General features: G+C 42.1%; 1 protein-coding gene across 6 annotated transcripts in view; it reads right to left on the bottom strand.

The window, feature by feature from the left end:
* FAM168A (family with sequence similarity 168 member A) overlaps positions 1-10845 on the bottom strand; it is a 238127-nt gene extending 227282 nt beyond the window's left edge. Inside the window, exon 1 of one of the 6 annotated variants that reach the window (XM_074216834.1) lies at positions 10756-10845. The gene's annotated coding sequence lies outside the window, so the exon portion shown is untranslated. Of the gene's footprint in view, positions 1-2847; positions 3022-3304; positions 3431-10755 lie in introns of those variants that run through there. The other 5 variants (XM_074216842.1, XM_074216840.1, XM_074216838.1 and 2 more) reach the window with 5 other exon arrangements.
* Between the last annotated feature and the right edge of the window lie 1741 nt (positions 10846-12586).

Raw genomic sequence — 12586 nt, forward strand, 5'->3', positions numbered from 1 at the left:
AATGCCATGACAAGCCCAAGAATTGAATTAGAGTGAAGGGGTACTGTGCTAAGTCATCAGCCTCACTTTCTCCTTTGTAGTTATCTAGGTCCAGTAGTCAGATATGAATCAGAACGACTGGAGATGTTTAGATGGCACAGTGGAGAGAGTACCGATCTTGGAATGAGGAGGATCTGAGTTAAAATTCCACCTCAAACATTTAACACTTACCAGCTATGTGATTCTGGACAAGTCACTTAAACCCAACTGCCTCGAATCCATCCAGGCTCCCTAGAGGCTTCCAAATAAAACCCAAATAAATCAGCCTGGAATTGAGGGACCTCCAAATTTGACAGCATCTCACCTTTCCACGTTTATTTCCCCTTGCTCCCCCAGTCCAGTCCTGCCTCTGGTACAAACCACAGTTTTCCACTTCCACACCTTTGCTCACAGTAGTGCTAATAGCCTGGATGTTTCCAGCTAGCTATATCTGCCTGCTGGCATTCCTTAGGAAGCACTAAGTTCAAATCCAGCCTCAGACATTTATTAGCTCTATGACAATGGACAAATCACAATAGCTCTCTCAGTTTCAGTTTCCTTCACTATAAAATGGGGATATTAAGAGGATTTACCTCACTCAGTTGTGAAAAATCAAATGAAATAATACATGTAAAGCACTTTATAAACCTTATATTATGCAAAACTATGTAAATATTAATATTATTCAAATAAGTAAATTAAAATCATCTCCCCTCCATAAAGTCTTCCTAAATCTCTTCAATAGGAGATATATCTTTTCTTCCTCAGCATAGTACAAAGCAAAAAAAGGTAGGCTCTAGAAACAGATGTCTGGATTCTACTTCTAATGTTTATTACTGTATGACCTTGGAAAAACCAAGTAATCTCTCAGGCCTCAGTTTCCTCACCTGTAAAATGAAAGCTGGTCTCTGAGATCCCTTCCAGTCCTAGAACTATGACCCTCATAATGTATGTTATATTTTGAATCCCTCTTATTCTGTTTTTATTACATCATATAGTTAAGGTATACTCATTTCCCTGACTAAATTAAAATTTCCCCCTACTAAATTAAAAACTTGAGGATAGGGAATATAATTCTGTGAAAAAAAAAACCAAAGTTCAAAATCAGAAGACAAGAGTTCAAGTATGCTTCCAACAGTTAAAAGCTTTGTGACCATAGGCAAATCAATTAACCTTGATAAGCCTCAATCCTATCGGCCATAATAGTCAAATATATGTATAGATAAAGACATGTAACTATATAATAAAGACAAAGATTGTGGCATCCACACGGCATAAAGCAAACATTTTGTGAATATGAAAATACAATGGAGGGGCAGCTAGGTGGCGCAGTGAATAGAGCACTAGCCCTGGAGGACCTGAGTTCAAATATAACCTCAGACCCTTAATAATTACCGTGGGCAAGTCATGTAACCCAAATGCCTTGTTAAAAAAAAAAAGTACAATGGAAAAGGGAGTTATTATCATTCTATCTCCCAAACATCAAGCATAGGGTCCTATAAGGAGGTGCTTAATAAATTATTGTTAAACCAATGAGCACATTTTGATTCAAATGTTAAGACATTCCATCATTTTATTCATTTCTGAATGTATACAATAAAAATGCAAACCTTCGCAATATTGCTTATTTTTTACATTCTTAACTGTAAATGTGAAGTCAAATGGTTTGATGGCTACACTCCAGAGCTGAGCACTTGAGCAAGAATAAAAATGATTTTGATTCCAGGGTGCTTATTTCTTTTTCTTTACATCCCTCACCATTTTTCCCTCCATTTGAGCTCTAATCAACAACCACTTCACATTTAACATTTTACGAAATAAAGCAATTCAAGCAATCAAGTCTGGAGCAATGTTTTACTCCATATGCCTCTTCCTTCATTCACATGCTTCCAATACCCTCTCCTTTTCTCCATCACTGCTTCTCAATCAGGAGGATTCTGCTACTGAGCTTCAAAATCCCATCCTGGAGTGAAATAGAAATGAAGCCTCTGTTCCTTAGGCTTGTTATGTGATGAGCCCCAAAATATCTGTCAACCAGCAAATATCTGTCAACCGGAGAATCCCTTTAAGAGGAAATTCAATCTATAGAAATATAGAACCATTACCTTACAGCTTATCAAGCAAAGGAAAAAGGGGAGAATCAAATTTTAAAAAGCATCAGTAGGATATTTTCTCTATGATGAATATTTATTACATTTCCATATTTCACATCTTTCTGTTTACATAAAGCAGTCAGGCTGGGGCTCATCTCTGCATTAGGCTGAGATATAATGATGGACTTAATTGCCCTGAAAACTGAGACACCAATAAATGGAGTCTTCAAGCAATCAATTTTAAGAAGAAAAAAAGGCCTAAGCCTTTTATGCAGACAAGCAAGGTTCCCGTACTCAGAAATAAAGCCAGTTACATATTTCTCAGCCTTGTTCATCAGTTGTTAGGCAATGAAGGCTCATGCTCATCTCAATATCATCAAATCTGTCCATTAAAATTTTAAGTTCCAAAGGCTAGTTGTTTCGAATTTGCTTTTTTTTTTGTTAAGGGGGGGAAAAGGTGGATGAGGCAGACATTATCACAAGAAGGAAATCCATGGCATTCCATTCCATATTCATTTTCCTCCTGTACTCAGAAGCACCGGCTTTGTTAAACTTTCCCATTCCCATCTAAAGGTATCTCAGAAGAAAGCCCCTAATCGCACTCCGTCTGAGGTCCCTCCAGAGTCCGTACGGAGGCACAGACTCGATGACCAAAATGAGCGGCATCAAAAGAAAGGCTCAAAACCTCATCCTAAAATTCTCAAGTCTTCTGAGAAACTGAGTGTTCTGCAGGTACCTTTTTGGCGACCGCTACAAGGTCATGGGAGATGCCCGTGACAACACAGGTCCTCTTTCAGGTGCTCCCAACCTGGTCTGCTCTGCGCGCACCTCCGACGCCTCCTGGCAGAAATGCCAATTACGGGGGGGAGAGGGGAGGCGCTCCCGCCATCCGTTCCGCCCCTGGCTGCCCCATCACCCCGGCCCTTTGCACCCGGGCTCTCGCCCTCCGGGCGGGGGTCCCGGTGCCAACTCGGTCCCAGCGGAGTCTGGGGGCCCGCGCCCCTCGCCCCCTACCTGGCCGCCCAGGTGCCGCCGCCCTCCCCGCCCTCCCGGGGGCTCTCCGCTCCGCTCCCCGCCGGGCCGCCACCCCCGGCGCACCCTGCGCCCCATGCCCGCGGGCGGGCGGCGGGGCGGCGCGGGGGCGCGCGGATGGCGCAGGCCGGGCCGGGATGGCGGAGGGGGCTCGTCCTCACCAGCGGGTAGCAGCGGGCGAAGGCGGCGGCGGCGCCCCGGTCTCCCCCGGCGCTGACGGCGGCGTGGCCGGTGCCTCGGCCGGTGTCCGTGGCGGCTGCGCGCGGCGGGGCCTGGGCTCGGGCTCCGGCGCTCACTCAGCCCGTCCGCGGCGGCGGCGGCGGCGGCGGCGGCGGCGGCGGCGGCGGCGGCGGCGGCGGCAACGGCGGCGGCACCAGCGGAGCCCGACGGTGGGGGAGGGGGCCGGGGGCGGGGAGGAGGCGGGGGCGGGGCGGGGGCGGGGGGGCCGGCGCGCCGCCGCCGACACGTCCCTCCTCTGCTTCCTGATTGGGGCGGGGACGGGGGCGGGGGGAGGGCCTACAACTCCCGAAGTGCACCGGGCTCCGAGCTCCGGCGCCTCCCGGCCCCTGCCCGCTCTGCGCTGCCAAAGGCGGGAGTCGCGCGCCACCTCCAGCCCCGCGGCCGCCACCGCCGGCGCGGGCCCCGAGACGTCTCGACTGCCACCTTTTCTTTCCCCGCTCGCGCTACCCGAGCTAGAGCCATCTCGAAGGGGGGGCGGGGGGGCAGTGTCCGGCCCCGGTGCACGCTGGGGACTGTAGTCCAATACCTCAGGCGCGGTTATGCCTCCATATTGAAAAAAAAAATTAAAATTCCGAGTGGAAAAAAAAAAAAGAAAGAAAGAAAATGCCGCAGTCTCCCTCCATTGATTGCATTTTATATAAGCCGAGCAGCATAGAGTAGGCGCAGCTACAGAGAGTAAGCGCGAGGAAATGAATCCCGACACACCGCCCTCGGACCAAACCCTCCACGCATCCCTCCTCCTTTCAGTGACCTAGCCCCAAGGTCATTGCCGTGGCCCCGAGAACAAGATGTCCTGGCTGACGAGGTCCTCCCTTGGGGGCCCAGAGCAGCTTAAAAATAAACAAATCCTTGGACGGTTGCCATGAAAACCCTTCCGAGGGCTGGCATTTCAACCCCCCCCCCCCGGGGAGCCACGGAGCCGTCTTTCTCATGCCCTCAGAATTAATGAAGCCTTAGTCCACCCTCGCTGCCAGGGCAGAGATGAAGTCGATTCGGAATGGATGCCCACGGCCAACAGTCAAGCTCACAAACGGACTGTGGCTGGGCAGTGCTCCTGTGGAGCAAACTGGGGGGCTGAAGGATCGCAGGCATCAACAGTTGGAAGAGGCGGCTGAGCGAGCCTGAGACGCTAAACAGGACCAGGGAGGCCTGACAGGCGCTGTCCGGGCCCGGGGATGCTGGCCCCCGGAGGACAGCCAGCTAGGGCAGCTGTGTCACAGCGCTTGCAGCGGAAGGCACTGGGGCAAAAGCCTCCCCAGGACTCTTGCTACCTCTGCGGGCCCGGTGGAAGCATCGGCCTTCAAATTATCCTCCGTAACTGCTAGAATGCTTTTTAAGCAACATCTAGGACTATGAGGGAGGACATCACTTTGGAGCTAGGCCGTGGAGAACCTCAATCTTGTTCAAATCACAACTTAAGTAACCATGAAACTTTTTCTGATCCCCTTCTTCTTTTCTCCCCCCTTTCAAAGAACCTTGTATTTAACTTCTATGGATTTATTCTCTTTATGTCTGGCTATCTCTTCAATCCAGGCCACGGACCTGCTCCTGTCTCTACCAAGACCCTTCATTTATCTGACTCTCCTTCATCCCTGGAATGTTCTCCCTCCTCATGTCTGCCTATTGCCTTCCCTGGCTTCCTTTAAGTCCCAACTAAGATCACATCTGCCCAATCTGCTTAATTAACTATTTCCTCTTTGTCTTGAATATAGTTTGTTAGTACACATTTCTTTGCTTCTTACCTTCCCATTAAACTATGAGCAACTTGAGAGCAGGGACTCTCTTTTGCCTTTTTTTGTCAGATGCTCACCCTAGTGTCCAGTACTTGCTAGGTATTACTGAGTGATTCTCTCTCTCTCCATATATATATATATATATATATATATATATATATATATATATATATATATATATATATACATATATATAATGTATATATATATATGTATATATATATACTTTTCTTCCCTTAAATCGCTTGAGAGTAGGGATTATTTCCTATATATTGTTTTCTCAGAACCTGCACACCATAAGTGCTTAGTAAATGATGATTAATTGATTGACTGACTTGCTCACTATCTTCAAGAATCTGAAGAGCTGTCCTGTGAGAAGGTTGTCAGACTCTTGTTGGGCTTGTTAATAGAACACAGAAACTAGGAGAGAGAACTCTACTTGTTTCAAGGGAAAAAATCATTACCATCAGAACAGTCTAAAAGTGTGATGGGTAGGCGCCAGAGGAAGAAGAGGTTTCTAAGCTGAGTGACACTTAGCTATTTTGCAAAAGCTATTGGTGAATAGAGGTCTATAAATCCTTCTCTCCAAGTTATGCCCCCAAAGTATTTGCTGCTGAATTTGTTGTTGTTCAGTCAGGTTTTCTTTTTTCAGTCAGACTCTTCTTGAGTCCATTTGGGGTTTTCTTGCTAGGGATATTGTAAGGATTTGCCATTTCCTTCTCCAGCTCATTTTACAGATGAAAAAAACTGAGGCAAAGAAGATTAAGGGATTTACCCAAGGTCAAATATCTAGTAAGTATCTGAGACCCGATTTAAACTCAAGAATGGGAGTCTTCCCAATTCCAGGGCTTGTAACCACTGTGCCACCTAGCTGGTGCCAGATCCCCTAAGTATTTGAGGAAAAAATCTCAGTAAATCTGAACACACACACACACACACACATGCACGCACACACGCACGCACACAAAAACACAAAAAAAACACATACACCCCTACCAGCTTCTGGGATAAAGAGATAATTACAAAGACTGGGGGACAGGGGTCCCCAAATCTCCCAAATCATAGGAAGCTCAGTGGGTACTACACATATCAGGTGCTGTGGGAGAATATGCATCAAACTATGATTAGAGCATTGAAAAGAGAGATTCATCAATTATGTAGGAAAGTAGTTCCTCCTGACCACTTGAAGAAGACCTCTAAAAGTGATGCCTATCAACTAGGGAATGATGGAACCAACTGTTGTATATAAATATAATTGAATATTACCATAACCATAAAAAATGGAAAATATAAAGAATTAAGAAAAATTGAAAGATATATGAACTGATAGAGAAAGAGTCAGAACAAGGAAAATAAATTACAGTGACCACAATAATATAAAGGTAACAACTATGAAAGATTTCAAAACATAGCAATCATAACTTCAGAAAACAGATAAAGTATTTCATCCCTATCTTGGCAGTAAGGTGATGGAACAGAGGTTCAGAATATAAGATATATTTTTAAATATGCCATTTTGTTGATTTGTTTTGTTTAACTACATATATTTACCATGGGGGGAGGACTTTTATTAGTGATTAGAAAGATTAAGTTAGTGCAAAGTGACAGAAATTCCAAAAAAGGGGCACTGATGGAAAAAATACAGAAAAAAAAAGTTCAAAAGGGGACAAAAAAGGACAATTTTGTTATTATCTTATTTAAACTTAGATATTAAGGGGCAGCTAAGTGGCACAGTGGATAGAGCACTGATCCTGTAGTTAGGAGGATCTAAGCTTAAATCCAATCTCAGACTCTTAATACTTACTTAGCTGTGTGACCTTTGGGCAAGTTATTTAACCCCATTGCCTTGCAAAACCAAAAAAATTTTCATATTAAAAAACAAATTGTACAAAACAGATGACCATCATTTCTTATGCAATCCTTCCTTGTTTTCAAGTTAATTGAAGATTTGTAAGCATATAACAGGAGATAGGGGATAGAAACTGGAACTGTGGTTTCAGTGGTATAGGGGGGAATTCCTGTATGAAAAACTTTGCCAGTGCAGATACCCTCTCTGCAACTTTTATTTTTATTTTTATTGTTGTTTATCATTAATTTAATTCTGAATTTAACAAACTTTAAATAAAATGTGCACTTTCAAATTCATAATTTAACAAAAAAAGAGAATCATATATGAAACTGGATGTCTCTTTCTTGCTTTTCTTTACAATGTAATATAGTAATAAATTCAACATATTAACTTTCAAAGGTGTCCTACCTACTTGTGATTCTGGCCTTCTTTACATTCTCTTTAGTTCATTTTTTAAGATGCTTCAATGATCCTCAACTGATATATGGTCAAAGGATATGAAAGATAATTTTCTTTTTTTAAATTTATTTTTATTAAAGATATTATTTGAGTTTTACAATTTCCCCCCCAATCTTACTTCCCTCCCCACCCCCCACCCCCCACAGAAAGCAATCTGTCAGTGAAAGATAATTTTCAGAGAAGAAATCCAAGCTATTAATAGCCATATGGAAAAAGTGCTCTAAATTACAAATAATTAAAGAATGCTAATTAGAATAACTCTAAAAAGCCACCTCAAACCCATTAGATAGGCAAAGTTGGCAAAGAGAATAAAGAAAATGACAAATGCTGGAGAGGATGTGGGAAAACAAGTACTTTAATGTACTGATGATGGAACTGTGTAGCAAGTGCTCCAACCATTCTGGAAAGCAATTTGGGTTTACACCACCAAAAGGTATTAAATTGTGTATACTCTTTGATCTGCCAATAGTGCTGCTAAATTTATACCCCAACAAGATCAAAAAAGCAAAAGAGGAAAAAAGTATCTTGAGTACAAAAATATAGCAGCATTTCCTGTGTAGAAAAGCAATTGGGTATTAAACAAGTTATAGTGAATTAGATGGAATCTATTGTGCCATAAAAAATGATGAAGGGGATTGTTTTAGAAAAGCATGGAAAGACTTGAGTGAACTGATGCAATAACAACAATATTATACAGATAGTTAACTTTGAAAAATTTAGTAACTCTGATAATACAATGATTAGTCAAAATTCTAATACATGATGAAACATGCTATTCACCTCCAGATAGAGAACTGTTGGATTCAGAGAGTAAATTGAAGCAAATTTTCTTTCCTTCCTTCCTTTCTTTCTTTCTCTTTTTTTTTGGGGGGGGGGGGGCAGAGGAGAAATGAGTAATAGTCAAGAGCATTTGTTTTGCATAGTTTTTCTTGCCCTTTCAGATTTCCTTTCAAACTTCACCAGCAGACAGTAACCATAACCAGTGAGTGAGGAAAATCAAGCCACTGTACTGACCATGATAATCATGGGAACAAGAATGTCATTGAATGTGTGAATGATTCATAGGCCTGGAAGATGTGCAGGAGGCTAGAGGCATGGGTATATGGGCAACCCAAGGAAATAGGGTTTGGGGCTCCTGTTCCAGAAACAAGAAGGTTCTAGGTAATTACTCATTTGGGATATAGCAATTGAGATCATGTTCTATAAAGTGCTAGGGGCAGGGGCTCACAGGTTCTGCAGCCAAGTGGACACAAAGCCCTCCTTCTCAGGGTGCACTCATCTCACTGGATGAGAAAGCAGCATCTGGCTTTTAGATAGTTACCTTGCATAGGTCCCTACTAAGGATAACTCCAGAAACAAAAGCCATGGAATGATCAGGTATTCCATTCTTCAAGAATGGGTAGCCTTGCTGGAGAATGCCTAAAACCATCCACACTGGATGGATGGGAGGGAGACAAAGGTACATAAAATGCAGCAAAATTAACAGTTGCTAGAGCTGGCAAGTGATCAGCGCATTATAATAATTTTTTAGAGTGATTGATATCTTCTGTTTACTCATATTTTTATTTGCAGTTACTGTCCTAAGATGAGTCTCTGTCTCCTGATGTCCTTTTGGTTGGAGTGTGAGCTGATTTCTGTGGTGATCTTGACCTCCCAAGGTATATCTACATTAAGACCATTGGTTAGTTTAGGACCTCCTTGGATCTTTGAGATTCAGATAACTGGATCTTGAGGGTTCTTTATGGCAGCTTAGAGTGTTAAGGATTTCAAAGCCTCTTGGCCAAGGATACAACTTGAAATCTGCTCTGCCCATTCTATTCACTGATGTTCCTGGATCCTGAGATCCAGTCTATAGATTTCCAATCTTGGAACTTGTTCATGGGAGCCTCTGAGCCTACATATATTTCTTGTCACACCAGGAAATGTTTGCCTGTGTTGGTGTTTGATTTTCTAGTGTGCCACTGTTTCTTTCGGTAGGCTTCTGGATGACTTTTTGTGCCATTCTGAGATGAATAAAGTAGTTTCTCATTGGATTTCTTGATCATTATTTCATCTTGATTATTATTTCATGCGTTTTTTTTTTTTTAGGGATTTTTCTTGATTAGGTGTATGAAAGCTGAGCTGCCTACCTTCATTCAAGTATCCAACTTGGTCAGAAATCCTCCCTTCCATTTTCCTGGACCATTTGTAGTTTGTGTGCTCTGGTTTACTATCCCAGAGCCAGGTTTACTATCCCAAAAGTCAGGATTCTAGGAGTACCCTGAGAGGTCATGGTTATCTCTTCACTACTGCTCTTCTGACCTTCTGAACTTCACAAGGTCAGAGTCTCCAATGCTTTTCGATAAAATGGAAAAGGGAAACACTAGGCCCATTCATGTGATCAAGTGCTGACCCAGTGGAGAGGGCCCAAGACCTGATTCTTTTCATCATTGTGTCCCAACAGATGCAATTAGCAAAGAAGTTAAACTAGGAGCCCTAGAAAAGTACAGTCCACAAGAATGTCTGAGACTCTGATCAGATGTCTTTTGATGGTATCCCTGGTTCTGGCTGTGTTGCCAATTGAAAAATCTTCTCCTAGCTACATGGTTAGCAAAACAAAACCAATTATAGAATGTCTACATATGCTCCAAAATCTCTTCAAGGTGATTCCATTATAGATTATCAAAACTTTCTTGGAAACAGGCTTCCCAACCTCTTTCATGTGAGTAGTATTAGATTGTAAGCTCCTTGGGGGCAACTCTCATTACAGTGTCTGGCACATAAAGTTAATTGATTGATTGAAGAGTATCAACAGAAGTAATCTGCATATGTGCCAATGCCCACAGTGTCACCATAGTCTATGGTCTCAATTCTAAAAAGTCTCTCAGAAGTTATAGGAAATTTTTCTTCTTTCACCTAAACTAACAAATCTGTCTCCAACTCTCTGAAGTGACCATAACTGTTCACCTCTTCTCTCTCCCTGAGTTTGGCACCATATCAAAGGAGGCACTGTGCTCTATGAGCAAAAGCAGAATTTCAGTAGCTCAAAAGAAACATGAGATGTGTGCATCTAAAGACATCTCTATCCCTAATGTTCACATGGACTATTTGTGTCCAAGCTGTGGGAGAGCCTTCTGAGCACACTTTGGTCTGATCAGGCAGAGTTAGATACAATGTACATTGACCCCACATCATGATGTCACTTTGATCCTATTCCAATTGGAAGGACAACAAATCAACATTTTCTACTGAGTTCAGAGATTTGGAATGAAACATTCATTTTGTCCTTCATTATCTCTCCATCCTCCCTACTTCCCCCAGGGTTGTTAGACAAGAGTATTATTCAAATTACCTTGGACTGTTTCCCAAAATAGTTAGAATGGAGGGTGAGGTACCAGTCCCTCTCCACACAAAGGGAAGGGAGAGAGTTGTCCCTGCTGCACTCTTTTAGAATGAGAAGAATTATAGAATCCTAGAATCTCAGAACTGGAAGGGATACCAGGCAACCCCTACATGATGCTCTGAATTCTCTCTGCAGTGAAGCTAACAAGTGGTTATCCAGTCTTCCCTTGAACACCTGAAGTGATGGGAAGTTTAGTCCCTCTGTAGGCAAATCCTTTCAATCTTGAGAGAACTCTCATTGCTAGGAAGTTCTGTTCCTCTAGGATTTCATTTCTCCTAGTCTAATCATTCGTCTCTGTAACAGTTCTTTGAATATGTGAAATCAAAAATCATGTCCTCCCTTAACCTTCTCTTTTCCAGGCTAAACACACCTAGTTCTTCCAAATGATCACCTTATGATATAGGCCACCACCCTTATAATTTGATTGAGACAGGCTCCATATTCTCAATGTTAATGTCATTCCTAATATATAGCATCCATATCATAATAATAGCTCACATTTCTAAGGTGCTTAAAAGTTTACAAAGAACAATCATAACAATCCCACACCATCCCTAATTTGCAGAAGAATTGGAGGCACAAAGTGTCAAGCTCAGGATCACACAGCTGGTAAGCAAAATGAGAAGGTTGATCTCATTGAAGCTTATGGTCCTTTCCAAAATTCTAAATCCATTATCTTAAGGGTCAGAACTAGGACTTATTTCCAGTTTATACTCTATGAATATATTTTGTTTGTATATAGTTGTCTGCATATTGTCTCCCTTCCTTCTCCCCAATTATATTGTAAGCATCTAGAAAGCAGAGGCTAGTTAGTTTTGGTGTGTGAGGGGAGGATTTTGGTGTTTTGGTTTATTTTTTGCCTTTCTTTGTACCTCCAGGACTTAGAACAAATCCTGCTTAATAAATATTGTGAATGTGACCCAATTTGGCCCAATATCTCCTTACTTCAGATCTATCTTTTTTCTCCCCATGATACCATGTGGTCTCTGTTAAAGACTTTCCCTGTCCCAGAGCTATTCATATCTATAGCTGTGGATGAAAAACCTTTGCAGCATTAAAAGGAGGTAGTGTAGTATGCTGTAGTGGAAAGACTTAATTTAAATAGATCTTTTTGGGGTTTGAGATCCAAACTCTTTTGACTCAGATCATAATGTAGGGAAATGACTAGATAACATATGGGAGTCAGAGGTTCTTCTGAGGTTCCATCAAATGAACACATTAAATGAAGTCTTTTATAATAACCAGTTTGACACACTACTCCTTAATCCTATGTATGTATTTAGATATCACCTAGTTCCACAACCTTCATTTTATTTTTTTAATTGAGATTTTATTTTTCTAATTACATATTATGACATGTTTTTTCAACATTCACACATATGCATATTTTTAAGTTACATAATTTCCTTCCACCCTCCCTTTCCATCCCACTCCCCTAGGTAGCAAATAGTCAGGTGAGTATTGTACATACATTTGTGTTTAACATGTTCACAGATTAGTCATTTTCAGTATGAGGAATTAGGATTAAGGGAAAAGAAAGAAAACCATGAAATAGGAAAGAAATACTTAAGAGAAATTTTTAAAAAGTGAATTTAGGGGTGGTTAAGTGGCACAATGGATAGAGCACCGGCCCTGGAGTCAGGAGTACCTGGGTTCAAATCCAGTCTCAGACACTTAATAATTACCTAGCTATTACCTAGCTGTATGGCCTTGGGCAAGCTACTTAACCCCATTTGCCTTGCAAAAAAAACCTAAAAAAAAAGAAAGAAAAAAGTGAACT

The sequence above is a fragment of the Macrotis lagotis genome, chromosome 1 (genome assembly GCF_037893015.1).
Source record: "Macrotis lagotis isolate mMagLag1 chromosome 1, bilby.v1.9.chrom.fasta, whole genome shotgun sequence".
In the NCBI taxonomy this organism is placed as follows: domain Eukaryota; kingdom Metazoa; phylum Chordata; class Mammalia; order Peramelemorphia; family Peramelidae; genus Macrotis; species Macrotis lagotis.